This window comes from Triticum dicoccoides, chromosome 1A (assembly GCF_002162155.2).
Source record: "Triticum dicoccoides isolate Atlit2015 ecotype Zavitan chromosome 1A, WEW_v2.0, whole genome shotgun sequence".
Taxonomy (NCBI): Eukaryota; Viridiplantae; Streptophyta; class Magnoliopsida; order Poales; family Poaceae; genus Triticum; species Triticum dicoccoides.
Genome location: NC_041380.1, coordinates 97,137,111 through 97,144,478, shown reverse-complemented (window position 1 = coordinate 97,144,478; position 7,368 = coordinate 97,137,111). Strand labels below are relative to the sequence as shown.

General features: G+C 40.6%; 1 non-coding gene across 1 annotated transcript; it reads right to left on the bottom strand.

The window, feature by feature from the left end:
• Nucleotides 1–1,131: 1,131 nt before the first annotated feature.
• LOC119295981 lies at nt 1,132–1,238 on the bottom strand. Its single transcript, XR_005144588.1, has one exon. It is a non-coding gene; the product is annotated as a small nucleolar RNA R71 (small nucleolar RNA).
• Between the last annotated feature and the right edge of the window lie 6,130 nt (nt 1,239–7,368).

Genomic DNA, 7,368 nt, shown 5'->3' with positions numbered 1-7,368 from the left:
GTTCTCTAAATATATGCACTATTGGGTCTGAAATTTACTCTGTTACCTATGCACCTTTGCTGAACCCTCATGTATCCTTGCTGAATTGTTGTGACCCTTTGCTGGATATTAAGTTAGTAGTTATTCTCCTGTGAGCTGCTGTCACTTTATTTGGTCGCATGAGTTGTGTGTGATGTCTGAACTATCTTCCATGTGCTAGCGTTACTTGTCTGATTGATTACAAGAAAATCACTAAAAAGTGACAGTCCTATTTATGAACCCTTTACCTTTGCTGCATATTATTTTGTTTTACCTTGTCCAGTGGCTGCTTGTTGTCACTACAGTTTGATTCATCTGTTCAGTTGTTCTGAATGTTTCGAATGTGTGCTTCGAAGTTCTAGATCCCTGTGGAGAAAACGACATCCATAGTTTGGGCGCAAAAACCCTGCTATATTACTTCTGATCAATTTTGGCGCCGTTGCCGGGGATCTAAATTTCATTATCACATTAGTAGAAGCAGATCAGGATTTATTTTAGGTCGATTCCGTAGTATTGTTGGCATATAACCATTGCCTAACATTGGCTGCAGTTTTGAGAAAACTAGCATGTGTCAATTTCAAGAACTTTACAGGAAATTGCCTTATGTTACAATCTGAAGAAAGTTCACTAGAGCCATTTGATCCAGAAATTGAAAGGAATTTATTGAGAAGTAGAAGAGAGAATCAAACATGGCTTCAAGTTGCCAAAACTTTGCAAGATCAAGAAGAACAAAAGATGCCTGATCCAGTACCTTTGCTCAGGGACTTGTGGATCCCAAGATATCATGGGATACTAGGAGAAATGGTGCAACCAATTATTTAGGCAAACAATTTTGAATTGAAGCCTACTCTGATTAACATGGTACAACAGTCCAAATTTGGTGGAACAGCTTTAGAAGACCCACATGAGCATATAAGGACTTTCTTGGAGTATTGTAACACCCTCAAGCAAAATGGAGTTTCACCGAGTGCTATCAGATTATCACTATTCCCATTTTCCTTCAGAGATGGAGCAAGAGTATGGCTTCACTCATTGCCTAAACATCTCAAGGATACTTGGGAGACTTTATTGCAGACATTTCTTGAGAGATACTTTCCACCAACAAAAACTGCTGAATACAGGGACAAGTTAACAAGGTTTACTCAATATGATGGAGAAAGTTTGTATGACGCATGGCCAAGATTCAACTCTTTAATCAGAATGTGTCCTCATCATGGTTTCGAAAGATGGTTGGTGTTACAAACCTTTTACAAAGGATTGTCCACTCAGACCAGAGCTTTTGTCAATTCTGCTACTGGAGGAGGAATCATGAACAAAACCCTTGATGAAGCATTTGCATTGATTGGAAGTATGGCGTCTCATCATTTCCAATGGTCAAGTGAAAGAGCAATAGCACCACCACATCCTGGTGTGTATAATGTGTCTGCAAATGATAGCATGGCGGCTCAGATTGACATCTTGAAAAAGAAGATGGATAGTATCATGTCAAATTGCATCAGTACATCTGTAGCTTCAGTAAGTGTGCCTCAAATGTGTGATGTATGTGGCCAAGCAGGTCATCCTTCAACATAATGTACCTTCTATTCAGCAATTGGATCATTGGTTTCAGAAGTAACTATGCCCAAAGTCAAGGTCCATTCTCAAACAGCTACAATCCTTCTTGGAGGAACCATCCAAACTTGTCGTACAAGAACAATCAGTCATATGCAAGTGGATCGACAATACAAGGAAATCGACCACCAAATCATCCAAGTCAATTTCAAATGCTGAGGCAGAATGAACAACAAAATGTTCAGTCAAATGGAATGGAGGAAATCATGAAGATGCAGTTGGAATTGATGAACAAGATGACAAATGAAGTTAATGGCTTAAAAGATTCTGTTAAGATGCTTGTGAGCAAAATGGATAGTATGGTGGGAGAAAATGAAGCAAGGCTGCCTACTAAACCAATTCCGAACCCGAAAGCTCACTGTGGGGCAATATCTTCAGTTGATGCAGTGACTGCAAGGAGTGGAGTTATGATAGGACCATTACTTCATATTCCGAAGACATATGTGCCTCCTGCTATGAGGCCAAGTTCATCTGGAACTCCACATTCAACATCATCAGAGAAAATAAAGGAGAAAGAAGTTGATTACCGAATTGAAACTGAAGTCGAATTTCCTGGTTTTCAAACAAGAGCTGAGCCTTTGCTAGAGGAAGCAATAACAACCAATAACATTCCCTTTCCTGAGAGGTTCAGCAAACCCAAAGATGACATGCAATTTGCCAAATTTTTGGGAACTATGAAAGGAGTTCAGATTACTATTCCTATTCTTGAAGCTGTCTTGCATGTCCCGATGTATGCTAAATATTTCAAGGAATTATTAACAAAGAAAAGAAGCATGTCTGAGCCAGAAGTTGTAACTCTATCAAAGGAATATAGTTTAATAATTCAGAATTCCATGCCTGAAAAATTGGATGATCCAAGAAGTTTTTGTGTACCATGTGTGATTGGAAACAAAACTTACAGTGCTCTGTGTGACTTGGGACCAAGTGTTAGTGTGTTACCACATTCAGTTAGCAAAAGGATGTTCTTGGGAGAATTAAATCCAATATCCAAAACTCTTCAGTTAGCCGACAGAACATATAGGAGACATGTTGGAATTCTTGAGGATGTTCCAATCAAATTTGGGAAGTTTGCTTATCCGGTTGACTTTGTAGTGCTAGATATGGAGGACAAGAGTGAGGTTGTGATTCTTGGAAGACCATTTTTGGCCACAGCTGGTGCACTTATTGATGTCCAAGAAGCTAAATTGAGCTTGAGGTTTGGAAATGAAAAGGTGGAGTTTGACATGAAGCATGCAACACATGTTCCGCAAAGAGAAAAACACTGCTACAGAATTGATACATTACAGAAATGTGTGGAAGAAGGTTATGGAGAGAGGTATGGAAGTAATTGTTGTGAAGTAGTTGACGAGGACAGTAGTGAAATTAGATATGAGGAAATCAGACCTGTGAGCATATTGGAAAGTAGTGCAAGACCATTAGAGAAGATGCAACCAAGGCAAATAGAAATGAAACTACTTCCAGAAAGTTTGAAGTATGCATGCTTAGACAATGAAAACCAGTGGACAATTATCGTAAACGACAAGTTGATGGAAATGCAAATAAAAGGGCTTCAAGTAGTTTTGCAAAAGTACAAGGATGTTATTGGATATTTGATTGATGATATGAAAGGGATAAATCCTGCTGTCTGCTCTCATAGGATTTACTTGAAAGAAAGTAGTGTGCAAATTAGAGAAAGTCAAAGAAGGTTAAATCCCCATTTGCAAGAGGTTGTCAAAAAGGAGATTCTTAAATTGCTCTCTGCTGATATCATATACCCAATTTTGAACAACGAGTGGGTGAGCCCCATTCACATGGTGCCCAAAAAGGGAGGAATAACTGTTATTGAAAATGAACAAGGGCAAACAATTCCTAGTAGGACTGTCACAGGGTGGAGAATGGTCAATGACTTCAGAAAGTTAAATGAAGTAACAAGGAAGGACCATTTTCCTTTACCTTTATTGACCAAATGCTAGAAAGGCTTGCTGGGCATGAATATTTCTGCTGCTTAGATGGGTATTCAGGATTCTTGCAAATCCCAATTCACCCGGATGATCAAGATAAAACAACTTTCACTTGCCCATACGGAACATTTTCTTACAAAAGACTAGCTTATGGACTTTGTAATGCACCCCCAACTTTTCAAAGGTTTATACTCTCTATATTCTCTGATATGACAGGAATCAAAGTGGAGGTGTTCATAGATGATATTACAGTCGTTGGAAAAAGTTATGAAGATTGCTTGAATAATCTGGCAGCAGTTCTTCAGAGGTGTTCAGAACACAATCTAGTCCTAAACTGGGAGAAGTGTCAGTTTCTCGTTAGGGAAGGAATTATTTTGGTACATTTGGTATCTAAAAGAGGAATTGAGGTTGATCAAGCAAAATTTGAAGTAATATCAAAACTTCCACCACCTGTAAATCTGAAGGGAGTGAGGATCTTTTTGGGACATGCTGGGTTCTATAGAAGATTCATAAAGGATTTCTCCAAGATAGCCAAACCCCTCACTAATCTCCTAAACAATGATGTCAAGTTCAACTTTGATGTAGAATGTGAAAAATCCTTCAACTTGCTGAAGGAAGCATTGGTCACTGCTCCAGTAGTCCAACCCCCTGACTGGGAATTACCATTTGAGATAATGTGTGATGCAAGCGACTTTGCTGTAGGTGCAGTACTTGGACAAAGAAAAGGAAAAGATTTGCATGTAATATACTATGCTAGCAAAACACTTGATGATGCTCAAGCTAATTACACAACCACCGAAAAGGAGTTGTTGGTAGTAGTGTATGCCTCTGACAAATTCAGGCAATATCTTGTGGGATCTCATTTTGTAGTTTACACAGACCACGCTGCAACAAGATATTTACTCAGCAAGAAAGAAGCCAAGCCAAGATTAATTAGATGGATACTCTTGCTTCAAGAATTTGATGTGGAAATCAAGGACAAGAAAGGAGCTGAAAATGTTGTGGCAGATCACTTGTCGAGATTGCAAAACAATGTAGTATACTCCTTACCTATCAATGATGTTTCACCAGGGAGGAATCTTATGCAAGTGACTAGTATACAAAACTATACACCATGGTATGAAGATATAGTTAATTATCTAGTCTGTAACAAAGTTCCTACAGATTTTGGTTATCAAAAGAAGAAGAAGAAATTCCTATCAGATATGAAGCACTTGTTTTGGGATGAACCTTACTTATTCAAGCATTGTGCTAATGGTATTGTTCGAAGATCCTTGACAGAAAGTGAAACTAAAAGTGTGATCTATCATTGCCATTCATCCCCTTATGGAGGTCATGCAAGTACTCGAAAGACTCAAGCAAAAAATTTGCAAGCAGGATTTTATTGGCCAACTTTATTCAAGGATGTACATTCCTATATTGAAGCTTGTGATCCTTGTTAGAGAACTGGAAAGATTTCAAAAAGGCAAGAGATGCCCCAAAAAGGAATTATTTAAGTAGAGCTCTTTGATGTTTGGGGAATTGATTATGTTGGACCCTTGCCATCATCAAAAGGGTACAAATACATATTGGTGGCAGTGGATGATGTGTCAAAATGGGTTGAGGTTGTGCCAACCGTCAATGCTGATTCCAAGTCAGTTTGCAATTTATTCAAGCATGTGATCTTTCCAAGATTTGGTGTGCCACGGATTGTTATCAGTGATGGAGGAACACATTTCAACAACTCCCAACTAGAATCTCTCTTAGCAAAATATGGAGTTCGTAATCACAGAATTACAACTCCATATCACCCACAAGCAAACAGACAAGTGGAGCTGTCTAATAGAGAAATAAAGGCTATCCTCGAGAAGGTAGTATCAAAGTCAAGGTCTGATTGGGTACTGAAATTACCAGACTGTAACGCCCTCGATGCGGCTATATCTCCCACATGTCGAAGCATGACTTAGAGGCATAACCGCATTGAAAGCAATGTCGCCAGTGAGGTAATCTTCACACGACCCATGTAATACATAAGGGAAAAAGATACATAGTTGGCTGACAATCGCCACTTCACACAATTACAAGAATATAGCATTACAACAACCAGATACAATCAAGGTCCTACTACGGAACCAAAATAAAAGAAGACTACCCCAAATGCTACACAGATCCCCGATCGACCCCAACTGGGCTCCACTACTGATCAACTAGAAACGGAAATGACACAAAGGATAAGATCTTCAACGAGCTCCTCCTTGAGCTTGGTTGTGTCACCTGCACGGTATCATCGGCACCTGCAAACTGGTTTTGGAAGTATCTGTGAGTCACGGGGACTCAACAATCTCACACCCTCGCGATCAAGACTATTTAAGCTTATGGGTAAGGTAAAAAGGTATGAGGTGGAGCTACAGCAAGCGACTAGCATATATGGTGGCTAACATACGCAAATGAGAGCGAGAAGAGAAGACAAAAGCACGGTCGAGAATCTATGATCAAGAAGTGATCCTAGAGCAACCTACGTCAAGCATAACTCCAACACCGTCTTCTAGGATCCCGCCGAGAAGAGACCATCACGGTTACACACGCGGTTGATGTATTTTAATTAAGGTCAACTTCAGGTTTTCTACAACCGGACATTAACAAATTCCCATCAGCCCATAACCGCGGGCACGGCTTTCAAAAGTTCAAATCCCTGCAGGGGTGTCCCAACTTAGCCCATCACAAGCTCTCATGGTCAACGAAGGATATTCCTTCGAGTGGGAAGACCCGATCAGACTCGGAATCCCGGTTACAAGACATTTCAACAATGGTAAAACAAGACCAGCAACACCGCCCGAATGTGCCGACAAATCCCGATAGGAGCTGCACATATCTTGTTCTCAGGGCACACTCAGATGAGCTCTCCATACAACTAAAACCAAACCTCGAGTTTCCCCAAGGGGGCGCTGCACAGGGCTCTAGTTTGGACCAACACTCAGAGGAGCACTGGCCCGGGGGGGTAAAATAACGATGACCCTCAGGAGCGCGACTTCCAAGGGAAAAGAAAAGGCTAGGTGGCGAATGGTAAAACCAATGTTGGGCATTGCTGGAGGAGTTTTATTCAAGGCGAACTATCAAGGGGTTCCCATTGTAACCCAACCGCGTAAGGAACGCAAAATCTGGGAACATAACACCGATATGACGGAAACTAGGGCGGCAAGAGTGGAACAAAACACCAGGCATAAGGTCGCGCCTTCCACCCTTTCCCAAGTATATAGATGCATTAATTAGATAAGATATATTGTGATATCCCAACATAATATCCATGTTCCAAACATGGAACAAACTCTAATCTTCACCTGCAACTAACAACGCTATAAGAGGGGCTGATCAAAGCGGTAACATAGCCAGACAACGGTTTGCTAGGACAAGGTGGGTTAGAGGCTTGGTTTAACAATATGGGAGGCATGATAAGCAAGTGGTAGGTATCGCAGCATAGGCATAGCAAAAGAGCGAGCAACTAGCAAGCAAAGATAGAAGTGATTTCGAGGGTATGGTCATCTTGCCTGAAATCCTGCAAGGAAGAAGAAACGAGTCCATGAAGAAGACAAACGTACGTAGTCGAATGGGTCCTCACAAACGCGACATTATCGGAACCAACCCGAAGAAGCAACACCAAAAAGAAGCACACAACATATTAAACAACCACCACATAAACATGGCATGATACACAACCAAATATGATGCATGTCCGGATTAATGAGGCTTGGCATGGCAAAGTGCGCAAGCAATCCTACAAATTAAGTGGAGCTCAATATGCAACGAGTTGCATATTGACGAA